The sequence below is a fragment of the Monodon monoceros genome, unplaced genomic scaffold (genome assembly GCF_005190385.1).
Source record: "Monodon monoceros isolate NGI ecotype Baffin Bay Population unplaced genomic scaffold, NGI_Narwhal_1 Super_Scaffold_14, whole genome shotgun sequence".
NCBI lineage: Eukaryota > Metazoa > Chordata > Mammalia > Artiodactyla > Monodontidae > Monodon > Monodon monoceros.
The window spans coordinates 52,145,725-52,159,815 of record NW_021703770.1 but is presented as its reverse complement, the minus strand read 5'-3'; positions in this window follow the sequence as shown (position 1 = coordinate 52,159,815).

Genomic DNA, 14,091 nt, shown 5'->3' with positions numbered 1-14,091 from the left:
TCCTAAACTCTTCTAGCTCATAATTCATCCCTTCCTGTTATCTTACCATCTCTCTTCCGAGTTCCTTCATTTCCGTCTTATGTACTTGTTTCATAGTGGTGATTGCTTCATTAGGCTTTTCCCCTCCCTCTTCAATGCACTGTTAAATATTTGGTCACAATTTGTTCTGCTCCATGGCAACTTCTTTCTCGCGAGTTTTTCATTTTCCCCTTGCTCTTCTGTTCCTTTCCTCATGAACATTAATTGGTCAGTTTATATAAAGCTTCCCTATAGGAAGGAAGAGAGACTTTGGAGTCATTTTACTTGTATTTGAAATCTAGCTCCACGACTTACTGCATATGTGACTTTGGATAAGTTATTTAACCTCTTGATTTCAGTTTTCTCATCTACAAGATGGGAAAAACAAAAGTACCTCTTCGTGCTGTTGGGAGAATAGAATAAAATAATACAATTAAGGCTGAGAGTGGTGTCATACACATAGTTTAACAGTCACCAAGTGTTAGCTACTGTCAGTATAATCGCTACCTTTTTTAAGACACATTTTTCAGACAAGACAAATGAGACACTAAGTAATTTCCAAGGACTGTAAATTCCATAAAGATAGTGTCTTAGGGGCTTCCCTGGTGGTGCAGTGGTTGAGAGTCCGCCTGCTGATGCAGGGACATGGGTTCGTGCCCCAGTCCGGGAAGATCCCACATGCCATGGAGCGGCTGGGCCCGTGAGCTATCGCCGCTGAGCCTGCGCGTCTGGAGCCTGGGCTCCACAATGCGAGAGGCCACAACAGTGAGAGGCCTGCGTACCACAAAAAACAAACAAACAAACAAAAACAAAAACAAAAAAACAAAAAATGATAGTGTCTTAGTCTGTTCTGGCTGCTATAACAAAATACTACAGACTGGTAGCTCATGAACTACAAAAACCTATTTCTCACAGTTCTAGATGCTGGAAGTCCAAGATCAGGGTGCCAGCACGGTGGAGTTCTGGTGAAGGCCCCCTCCTGGGTTGCAGACTGTTGATTTCTCTCTGTGTCTTCCCATGGTGGAAGGGGCTAGGGAGCTCTGAGGGGTGCCTTTCATAAGAGCACTAATCCCATTCATGAGCGCTCCACCCTCATGACCTAAGAATCTCCCAAAGGCCCCACCTCCTAATACCATCACATTGGGCATTAGGATTTCACTTGGGGCAGTGAATTTAGAGGGGACATAAACATTCAGACCATAGCAGGTAGTGATTCTATTGCTACCTTTTTCTCTTTCACTGCTATATATCTAATACTTTGCATACTACCTGGCACGTATGAGAGTCTGTGATCCAACAAATAGGTGCTGAATAAATACACTTCGCATTGGTCACACAACTAAAAAGTTGGCAGAGCCAGCATTTGAACCCAGCTCCCTTAGACTTGCCAGTCACATTTATCTCAGCCACATTCGATAGGTCAAAACAAGTCCTAAGACTAACTGGATTTCAACAGTTGGGGAAACAGACTCCAGCTCTTGCTAAGAACTACCAAGAGGGACTTCCCTGGTGGTGCAGTGGTTAAGACTCTAAGCTCCCAATGCAGGGGACCTGAGTTCAATCCCTGGTGAGGGAGCTAGATCCCACAATACATACCACAACTAAGAGTTCGCATGCCACAACTAAGGAGCTTGCCTGCTGCAACTAAAACCTGGTGCAACTAAATAAATAAATAAATAAAAAAAATTAAAAAAAAAAAAGAACTGCCAAGAATTTATGGCCACATTTAAATCACCATAGACAGTGTCTCCCATTCATTATTCAAATCTTTGCCACTCTCCTTGGGTCTTTTAGCACTTCATGTATCCCCACTTTTGGAAGGTACATGATCCCTAACTTTACAGAGAAAATGGAGGACCTTAGGCAGAAATTACTTCTCTTTCTTGCTGCCACCTGGCACTTAATTTACAGTAGACTGTGTCTCCTATCCCCCTCCTCCCAGACCCTGGCACCATTCCCAGGAATCAGCTGTTCTGATACCTGTCCTTCTATTCTTCATTCAGGGTTAGAGGATATTCAGCTGTTCTTCCTGAAAAAAGCTGGTCTCTTCACCCTTGTTCCTATTCCCTTCCCCTACTTTTTCCTTAGGGACCTTACATCTCAATGAAATCCTTGAATAATTTAAATATTTTTAAAAAATTTCATGTCATTTTATGAACATGCATGTATCTTTTTGTATCTTTGGAAAAAAACACTCCAACATCTACCCTATCTTTTAGCCATAAGAAAATATTTGCAAAAAGATATCTCCATTTAGTGTCTCTTCTTCTTTACTTTCTATTGATGTCTCAGCCCATCTCCACTTGTTTTTTTTTTGGTTTGTTTGTTTTTTGGGTTTTTTTTTGCGGTACGTGGGCCTCTCACTGTTGTGGCCTCTCCCATTGTGGAGCACAGGCTCTGGACGCGCAGGCTCAGCGGCCATGGCTCACGGGCCCAGCCGCTCCGCGGCATGTGGGATCTTCCCGGACCGGGGCATGAACCTGTGTCCCCTGCATCGGCAGGCAGACTCTCAACCACTGTGCCACCAGAGAAGCCCTCCACTTGGTTTTTATACCAACTCAAAAACACAAATTTTTTCCACCAAGGTCACTTCCTAGTTGTGGTATCTAATGGATTTGCTTGAATCAGCACTGGCTGCTCCTTTATAATTTCCTTCACTAATTTCTTTTCTCTACTCATATCTTAAATGTTGGTTTATATTATCACCTTTGCCCATAACTAAAACCATATGACCTCATGCTGGATGATCTCATGCAGTCCCTGGCACTGACCATCATGATCATCGTCGTATTATCTCTCTTACGTGCTCTAGATTCATATCCAACTCCCAAATGGACACTTTGCTCTGGATATTCTATGGACAATATATCAGTTCTCTATTGCTGTATAATAAAGCATCATAAAATGTAGTATCTTTAACAAACAATAATTTACATGCTCATGATTCTGTAGTTTGGGCAGGTTTCAACTGAATGGTTCTTCCAGTCTTGCCTGGGGTCACTTAGGTGGTTGCAGTGAGATGATGAGTTGGCTGGGTCTGAATGGGCTCATTCACATACCTGAAGCCTCAGCTCAGAACACTGTAATGGCTGGACCTCTCTTTCTCCCTGTGATCTCTTGTCCTCAGGAGGTTAGCTTGCATTTCTTCACAAGGTGATGACAATTTTCTAAGAGGGTGAAAACAGAAACTACAAGATCACTTGCGACTGAGACTTGCCAGTCATGTTACTTCTGCCACATTCTATTGGTCAAACTGAATCATAAGACCAGGTATATTTCAAGGGGGGTGGGGAAATAGACTCCACATCTTGCTAAGAAAATTTATGGGCATATTTTTTTCCAACTGTCATATAATAGATATCTGATCTAGTTTAATTCTCACAACAATCCTGAGTACTGTAATTATCATTCCTTTTTTGTAGGTGAGAAAACGGAGGCTCAGAAATATTCTCTAACTTATCCAAGGCTCCATGATTTATAGATGGCATGGCAGGGTGGGCACCCTGGTCCAAGTCATGTATATTTCATGTGCCTCACTGAGCAGAAACTCAGATTTCTAGATTGCCCACGCATGAACAGAAGGACATTCCTCAGGCTGGCCTCCAGGCTAACAGACACAAGAAAACAAGGTAAATGAAAGTATATTTCATTATACGATGTAGATATATATTTGGAAATCATTGTATTTGTCCAGGATAGGGCCGGATCTGCTAAAATAATAAATCCCAAAATGTTAGTGGTTTAGCACAGCAAAGTTTCATCTCTTGCTAATATAAAATCTATTGTGAAAGACCGAGCTGGATGGAGACACGGTGTGTGTGTAGATGCTTCAGTTGACAGTTCTAGCTCAGTCCAGCCTCTGAGCCAAACTGCCACATATACCTTATACCTGACATGCCCCCAGCTGTTATTTATTATCTCCCCTAAATTTGCTGATATTCCTGAATTTTCTGTTTTAATTCACATGGTCCCCACGTCAGAAATTATCAACAACTCTCCTTTGCTTATCAGGTTTAGTCTCCAGGTTCTGTCAAATTAATCACTTTATTTTCTCTCAAATCCATTGTTTCCTCCCTCTCCCCTTAGCTTCATAATGTTTTGCACGCAGCTTCAAATTGAAACTCTAATTTTGCTTCTGTAATCTATTCTCAACATTCCTGTTAGGGTGATCTTTCTAACATGCAAATGATCAAAATATATGATAGTGGATGCATATCCTTTTTGAAAAAAGTAACTTTTGTTGTCTGGCATCTGGATCTCACTCTTACATTTGGTTTGTTTTGCCTCTTGCTATTGAAGCTGAAAAGAATTGTCACTGTTTTGCCAGCCTCTTGCCCTGGGTGCACACTCATAACCCAGGCTAGGACAATCAGACATGTCTGCTACAGAATTTGAATCCAAAGCAACAAGTGGCAGCAACATCCAGTCTCCCGGGCAAGTGTGAGGAGTGGCCTCCAGAGTCCAGAGTTTCAGTGTCCCATGGTCAGATGTAGGTAGGTCAGTCAATTTTACACCTTTTCTTCCTGCCTATTCTCTGTGCATGGTTCACCAGTCTTCCACATGATTGTGTGTGTCACCCAATGGCTTTTCAATATATTGTTTTCTTTCCTCCTGAAATAGGCCAGGGTTGGTTTCTGTTGCCTGCACCTCAGACCTCTGAACACTTCATACATTTTAGCTTCACATCTTTCAATGAATCCTCATGAACCAATGTTGAGTAAACATTTATTGAATGAATGATTGAACCTGCTTTCTGACTGCCAGGGGCAAGCAAAGTAAGGAGGGAGAAGAGACTCATAAACATGAAAAATTGCCATGATATTATTGTCAGTCTTTTGGGGTTGGACAAATCATAAACAACTTTATGAGGTGCTCCTTGGACTTTGGTAGATGTTCTGTGTTGGTGCAATTAGAGAAGTACCATTAGGTGGACTTGGCCGTTAGGGCTAGCATTTAAGAGATTTCGGGGACATATAAAAATATTTTAATTTTAAGTGAAAGATAGCCGTGCTTGCTCTTACTAGTAAAGTGTTGCATAGAAAATATAACTTAATCAATTAAGCATTACAATATTGAACAATGGCAAGAAAAACCAACAACTGCAGGCAGTACAGTCTTTCTATTTTAAATTACAGCAATTCACTCTGGTCCACTTATCTTGGCATGATCTGGTTAGAGCTGGTTTATTAATGACCCACCTTCATTCATAATTCCAGATGGAATTATGGAATTTCCAGAGGTTTCTAGTAATGTCATTGTATTTCAGCTGATTCCTATTGAGCTACATTCTCATTGGTGGAAAATATAAAGATATATGTTATTTATTTCTAGATGAATGCAACAAGTAACAAGTGTAATAGTAGTTCAGACATCTTTTATAGATAGTTTCATTTCCTTTTAATTCCAGACTAATATTGCCTTTTTATTCATTGTACAATGTTTTCTGAACATTTTAAGCTGGCAACATTTAGTGAAACAGAGACATCAGGAAAATCTATTAGAAATGTAGTCTTGAGCTGGGCTGGGATGCATGACAAGGATTTAGATGTTATGAATATGCAGAGACTCAGGAGGGCATTAGTGAGTAAGGAATGGACTGGGCAAGGTGTATGGAGGAGGAACTATGTTTGGCATGTTAGGATGGTAATAAAATTTCAGCTCATTTGAGAAGTATTAAATTAATGCAGTAATTAGAGAAGGGGTTGGAAAGTAAATTAAAGATAAGGAATTGCCATCCACAAGTTGTGCATGGAAGAGGAACGGATGTGGTATCTAGAAAGATTAATTTGACAGTCACATGCATGGTGGATGGGAGTGAAGAAATGCTGGAGTCAAGAAGAGTAGATTGGTTGATTACTTCAATTATTACCTCATGGGGTTATTACAATGATAAGCTCACAAGGATCTGACAGTGAGTCAGGTAATAGGAATGAAAAGAATCAGACAATTTTAAAGATATTGTGAAGCATAAATTCACAGAATTTAAGATGGGACATGGAAGTCAAGAGAAAAATAAATGAAGAGGTAGAGAATTAGTAGTTTGATGGTTGGTCAAAAGAGATGACTAGCCCTACTAACAGATGTGAAGGCAGAAGGAGACAATCAATTTTAAAGACAAGAAGACAAATTCCAGTTGCAGATATGTTGACTTTGAACATCTAAGTGGAAATGCCTGAGAACCATTTGTATATGTAACCTAAAAGGAGCACTGAGGGCTACAGAAAAAAGATTTGAAAACCATCCTCATAGAGAAGATGATATGTTATGGGTTGAATGAACCAATGAGAATGAAAAGTAGATCTCTGGGAAATGGTCATGCATAAGAGATAGGAAGATAAAGAAGAAAGCAAAGTGAACTGAGTAGGAGCTATCTGAAAAAAATGGTGGAAAAGTGAACATGGAACCTGGTTTTGGAGGGCTAAGCAAGGATAGATAAATAGTGTCAAATGCTATTCCAGCATTTTCCAAGCATCCTTGGGAATATTGCATTTATAACTGTATTAGTTATCTATTGTGATATAATAAAATATCCTAAAAAATAAACATTTGCTATTATCACACAACTTCTGTGGTTAAGAATTCAGGAGTAGCTTACCTGAAATATTCTGCTTTGGAGGGGTCTCACATGAGGTTGCAAATAAGATGGCAGCTGAGGTTGCAGTTATCTGAAAGCTTGACTGGGGCTGAGTGTCTTGCTTCTAAGACAGCTCACTCACATGAGTTGAAAGTTGGTGCTGGCTGTTGGCAGGAGGCCTCAGTTCTTCTCCACATAGGTCTTTCCATGAGGTACTTAAGCATCCCTACAGCATGTCAACAGGCCTCCTCCTGAGTAGGTGATCCATGAGAGAAAACAGGAAAAAACCAGAATCCTTTATGATCTCGTCTCAGATGTCCCAATCCCTTATTTTTTGCAAGATTTTATTGATTAGACATGTCAGCCTGATTCAGTGTCAGAGGGGACTAGGAAAAGGTATGAATACCAGGAGGTGAGGATCACTGGGGACATCTTAAAAGGCTGGCTACTACAACATGCCTCTTCCTGTTACCAATCCAACCAGGAACTTAGCAATATTTAGGCTTTCCTATAAAACTACTGACTTCTAGGAAATTAAGTTGATGGAAATTTTTCTGAAATAATGAGAATAACATATCTTTTATAATGAATTCTTTTCTTCGTACTGGTCCATTAGATTTCTCTGTCAATACATGCTCTGAACTTGTAACTTGGATTGCAGTACTACAAAATAATTGGTAAAGTCCACAGGGTCAGTAACTGTATGCCAGAATTATCCTCCTTAATGAGACATTTAATGTAAAGCAGGTGGATTAGTGATGTTTTCAGGCTCATTTGTTGAGTATTAATGCTTACTTTCCGTGTCTATCTAACAGTGTGCATGTAATCTGCTTTAAAGCTACATTGATTTTTAAAATTTTTATTGTAATTTGATGTTTATTCTTTTATCATTTTAAAAGGCTCTTCCAGAATGATAAATATGCAAGGTCTCTATGAATTAATCAATTAATTAAATTAATATTTAGTGAAAACACAGATGACATTTTCAAAATCGGTCACAGTTCTCAAATCAGAATGTGTAGAATAATTACCTACAAAATTTGTTTACAAAGGCAGTTTTCAGGATCTTCTACATAGAAACTAATTTATTAGATCTGGACTAGAGTCTGGAATTTAAAACCAGAATTTTAAATGGTAGTTAAGGCGATTCCAAAATAGGTGATCCACAGAACAAGGTAGAGCTGCATTCTCATGAAAAAACTTCTATTAACTTATAATGTTAATATCCAGCATTTTTCAGAATATATTTTATAAGAGAGAATGAAAGTCTTCTGAGAAAACTAGCTACTAAACATTAGTTCTTGAAAAAATACAGTTTAGGCAAATACAAAAGGGAAGACTAGAACTTTCCATAGTTATTAGGAAAGGCCTGGCTGTGCACAGCAGCGAGGTGTGAAGTTAATAGCAGCCTTTCTCTCCTAGTATAATTGCCAGGATTAAATGATTTAACATGAGGTGCTTAGGACTGTACTCGGCACAGAGTCAAACCTCAATGAAATGTCGTTATTGATGATGATGATACTATAAGTTGTATCCCTCATACTGGACCAGAACACGTATTATTCTCTTGTAAACACTGGTTAAAATTACCACCCATTAATCAGTGAGTAGGAACTAAATATTGATATCGTACCCTACTGTGTATATTTTCTTAATAGTTTGCTATATATAAATATAAAGAGTGAAATGTGTACAATTCTTACCTCAATGAGTTCAGGCATTATCCCAAAATACCTGGCTTCTGCAAGTTTAAAAACCCAAACAAAAAAATTTTTGTATTAGTTTGCTAGGGCTGCTGTAACAGAGTAGCACAAATGGGGTGGCTTAAATGGAAATGTATTTTCTCACAGTTCTGGAGGCTAAAAGCCAGAGACCGAGGTGTCAGCAGTGTTTGTTCTTTCTGAGGGCCATGATGGAGGAATCCATTGCAGGCTCCTCCCCTTGGCTTGTAGATGGCTGTCTTCTCCTTGTGTCTTCACATTGTCTTGTCTCTGTGTCTGTGTCCAAATTTCCTCTTCTTGTCAGGACCTCAGTCATTTTAGATTAGCGCCTTAAATGACCTTATTTTAACTTTAATTACCTCTATAAACACCTTAATTCTAAATAAGGTCTGAGGAAATGGGGGGTTAAGACTTCAACATACGACTTTTGGGAAGGACTCAATTCAATCCATAACAACCTCTTTGGATTTTCCTTGCAAATTTTAAAAAATATATTTATAGGCTTGGGGGTTGGAATTCAGGGTCCCTAATGAGTAGGCTTAGAATAAGGGGCACACACACACACACACACACACACGATAAAGATGGGCAAAGACTGCTCTTCCCACAGACTGCTTCTGTAACAAAGTTTGTTTTTGTTTTTGTTTCTTTTGGGTGGAGGCGGGTAGTGGAATTGGCACTGTGAACAATATAAAAATGTAAAATATCTTGTCCTTGCTTTTGAAGGATTTACACTCCTCAAAGGGCACACAAGAAATAAATGTGTGGGGGGAAAATAAAATGACAGTGCACAAATGTCTACTAGTTGAATTGAATTCAGCTTCGACTGTGACCAAATTTAATGAGTGATATTTGGGGTTTAACACAGAGAAAGTGCTCAATAAACAGTACCCATGTGTTTTACTGTTACTAGTCTAGCATCCTTCCAGAAAGACTTTCTATGAAATAGGTAAGAGTGGGCCATAAGAAGAGAGAAATGGCCTGGTAGAGTAAAACCAGTAAGGCACATGCATCTGGAATTGGTTCTTTTGTTTATAATCTTAAATAATAGGGACTCAGTGGTCAATCACTTTCACTTTTAGGTAAATCACATTATAAAGTTTTCCCTCTTGCTATTCTTTTCTTTGGCTCTGACTTTTTATCTCTTTTAATATTGTCATATTACTACCATCATTTTGAAAGTCCTCTCAAATGTCTTTTGGAACAAGATGAGATATAAATATAATAAAGTGCTCTGTGGGAATTGTCTTGCTTTATTTTGTTTGCCATAAGGAAAATATTTTTATAAATCAAGCCAGCTTTCAAAGCTTGACACTATAAACAAGAAATGTGAGATAAGAAAAGGTCAAATAATGGATAAAACTAAATCATGTAATCTGGGTAGGATGGCTTTTTTTTTTTTAAATGAGAGTGTGGAATCGTGTCAATTTAGTCGATTGTTGGTTTAATAGGAGAAAAGCTCTCAGAGCCATAGCTGCATGCATTTCATGTAATAAAATAAGAAACAGAAGTGAATAATAGTGATTTATGGGATTCCTTTTGATCCTGACATTTCATTATTTTTATACAGAAATAGCATTTCTAGTGTATGGTTTTAACATCATGTTTCCTCATCTTGCTCTGAAATAATATATATACTGCAATGAACTGTCTCATTTTATAGTTTTCTGACTTCCATCAGGAAAATAGTTGTACCATAAACAAGGTTCTTGATCTATTTTCAGTGTGTTTCTTTACAAATCTTTGTACAGATGTGGAAAGGAATGGCATAAACATGAAACATAAGACTCAAAACTTACTTCTTAAAAATTACACACAAATTAATTTATTTTTCTAAATTTAATTTTATTTATTTTTGGCTGTGTTGGGTCTTCGTTGCTGCACGCGGACTTTCTCTAGTTGCGGAGAGCGGGGGCTACGCTTTGGTGCCGTGCGTGGGCTTCTCATTGGGTGGCTTCTCTTCTTGCGGAGCACGGGCTCTAGGCACGCGAGCTTCAGAAGTTGTGGCACGCAGGCTGAGTAGTTGTGGCTTGTGGGCTGTAGAGTGCAGGCTCAGTAGTTGTGGTGCATGGGCTTTGTTGCTCCGTGGCATGTGGGATCTTCCCGGACCAGGGCTCAAACCCGTGTCCCCTGCATTGGCAGGTGGATTCTTAACCACTAGCGCCACCAGGGATGTCACCCCCACCACACACACACAAGTTATACACACAAATCATTTCACTAATTTGGTATATGCAGTTTTAAAGGAAATAAAATTGAAATGATAAGGCTTTATTCTTCCTTTCTTTTTTCTTTTTTTTTTTTTTTGTTTGTTTGTTTTTTGCGGTACGCGGGCCTCTCACTGTTGTGGCCTCTCCCATTGCAGAGCACAGGCTGCGGACGTGCAGGCTCAGCGGCCATGGCTCACGGGCCCAGCCGCTCCACGGCATGTGGGATCCTCCCAGACCGGGGCACGAACCCGTGTCCCCTGTACCGGCAGGCGGACTCTCAACCACTACGCCACCAGGGAAGCCCTATTCTTCCCTTTTAACTGAGTTTTTGAGTAGAAAATGTAATTATATTTTTGAACCAATATGATTACTTAAAAACTAGAGAATGAAGCTTTATTTGCCACAAGATACTCTTATTAACACTGTTCTCTTCATTTTCTATTCAGTTTTTATTTAATATAGAACCTTATCATAAGTGATACAAGGCATAGGATTTTACGAAGGATGGAAAAAGAGTTTGTTGTGTGTGGCAAAAATCTGTGGCTTGTATATTATGATTTGGCTACAAACTCATCATTTGATCATGACTCTGACCTCTGGTCTACTACTTCAGGGTAGTGGTGGTATAGTCAGATCGGACCTGGGCTTAAATCTCTGCTTTGATACTGAGTTGGAAGGAGGCATTTAATCTTTTTAAGCCTCAATTTTTCCATCTGTAAAAATGGAGACAACGATACCCATGTTATCAGACTTTGTGGAAAATAAAATGAGATAATGTATGTGATATATGTTAGGCATTACCTCTCATAGCACTTAGTTTCCAAAAATAGTTTTATGGTTTATTGAATGAAATCAGAGTGCTTAAAAATAAGAATAATGTAACATTAGACACAGAAGGAATGGTTGAGATTAGATTGGCCAATGCCCTCTCCAGATAAACATCTTTGACTTTATAGCCTCTGCCTAAAGACTGTTGGTGAAGAGGCATTCACCATCTGTCAGTGTAGCTGGCTCTCCACTGAACTGTTTTAATTACTCCCATATTTGCTATGTCGCTCTGTGCATAAAATATTGACATGTTGCCTCAAAACTAACATTGGAAAAGGAGATAACCTTATTGCAATAAAAGGCTTGTGGACTTTACACTTGCAGTGGCTACGATTCACGTGGCAAGGAAAAATACAGCAACACCATAATATCTAAGTGAAATATTGCATGCCTGGGAGTGCATCTTTTAGAAAACAGATGGTTTTTTATTGAAAACAAAATATGATTATGGTGTTTGCATGCAAAAATCTTATACTGTCTAATTATAAGAATCAGACTAGTTGTAGCTGTTTTAGAGTACAAAGCTTCAAACCAGTAGAGAAATTTCCTACTCTTGACTCTATACAATTGAGGACAATGAGATCCAGGTAAAATATCACTTTAATGAATATCATTATGATGCCCAGATCTCTATAATAAGACTATGTGCAGGTTTGGACACATGACCCATGGTTACTGTATTCTGTTGATCTGGTTTCAATATATACTATTGAGCCAAAAACTTAGCATAACTGATGCTACGTTCACCAGGCCCTGCCTATTTAATAATTTACCTCCATGAATGTTGCTTTGACATTTATCATTGCATTGCAACTGGACTTCAATGCTATGGAACATTTCTTTAAACTTTGACAGATATGAGGAAAGAATGACTACCTTTGGGTTTGGGGAGAGTATAGAGATCAGTCAGATTAGCACAGTCATTGGGGAGAAAAGGCAAATTGGAGTAATTTCTGAGTTAGGTATCTTTAGTTTATAAATGAAACTACAGTATCCTCTAATTCAGTGGCTCTCAACTGGGATAATTTTGTCCAGGGACATATGGAAATATCTAGAGTTATTTCTGGTTGATACATCTGGGGAGGGGGTCCTGCTGGCATCTGGTGCGTAGAGGCAAGGGAAGCTGCTAACCAATACACAAGACAGCCCCTCCTAATACAGATTGTCTGGCCCGAATGCCAATAGTGCTGAGATTTAGAACCCTGTAATTTGAAAGTCTGAATTACATGCCCTTATGTATTTCAATAGGTATATCTACATAAGCTGGACTTATAACATGATAAAGTAATTTTTATATCCTATTGGCTTTAATCTTGAGACTCTACTCAGATTCTATAATTTAATAAATAGCTACTTTCTAAATGTTACGTGAAATAAGATTTTCACAGTGATAAAACCTATCCTGTATAAATAGCGACCTTAGAACTGTCTTTTTCTGAATATAGCAGAAGATAAAAAATAGTCAGATACCAAATCTGTAAGTACCTTCAACTCATGTACATTCCTGGGGATTCTGTGGCTTGCTCTGGGCAAGAGCAGAAAAAGCCAGTCAACGTGGGACCCAGAGGTTATGGTCATTGAAGCTGTAAGTGTTGGAGCAGTAGTACAGACAACAAAACTGAGTGCAAAATTAGAGAAATAGCTGGGAGCTAGAGCAAATCAACTTAGCCTGGGAAAATTAAAACTCTTGAGTTAAAAATAGGAAAAGTAGCTCAGGAAACAAAGTTAAAAAGAAATCAACCCTCTTCAGACCCTAGACTATAGACCATACAATTCTCACGTTTGGTCAGTTTTTACTGTGCAAACATAATATCTCAGTGCCATTCAACAATAGTGCTTATTTTTTATGGGTCTGCTTGTTGGTGGTAGTTGGCAGATCTAGGCTCAGCTGGATGGCTCTGCTTTGAGCTGTAAGCTTGGCTTTAGTTGGTTCCACTTGTCTTTATTCTGGGACAAAGAGATACACAGAGAAATCTCTTTTTATGAGAATCACAGAGGCACAGGAAGATAATTGCAGAAACACATTTCAAGCTCTTGCTGACATCAGATCTGCCAACAGCTCATTGGTCAAAGCAAGTTGCATGGCATGCCCTAAGTCTGAAGACAGGGAAGAATACTCCTCCTACAGAGGTAGTGAAGAGGATGAATATTTTTAAACAATAATGTAACCTACTATACCATCTCCAACTAAACCCAGATTTTCTGAAGAAATATAACTTTTTTGTACTCAACTGCAATACAATATTTTTAATTCTCAGATTGAAAGGGTAGTCCACGTAATGAGTCATGTAGTTGGATTCCCAGGTTCTGAATATTATTCCGCCTTCTACTACTGATGTGAGAAGCTGAGCATATCAACTTTTCTGCAGAATCTCCTCTCTACCATCTGCTAAATGTAGCTAACATTTGGTGTTGACTTACTATTCTGTGCCTTCCAAGAAACAAGATAAAATCTAGAATTTGCTAGGAAATCCTCAGTGGAAGACAGTAACAAAGGATTCATCATTATTTGGTTGTTTAGCCTTGATAATTTTTAATGTAGCTCCTTTGACATTATTTAGAATATTTTCAGAATGGATTTGTCCAGACAAGCATTTGATGTTTTTCCTCATCTCTCTCTCTCTCTCTCTCTAAGGGATACTACTTTGAATTTGTTTAGCATTTTAGTAAATCCATTAACCTTTCACCCTGGACTTAGAACCTGGGTTTGATGGTTTAATTCTGTTCCCTGAAGAATCTA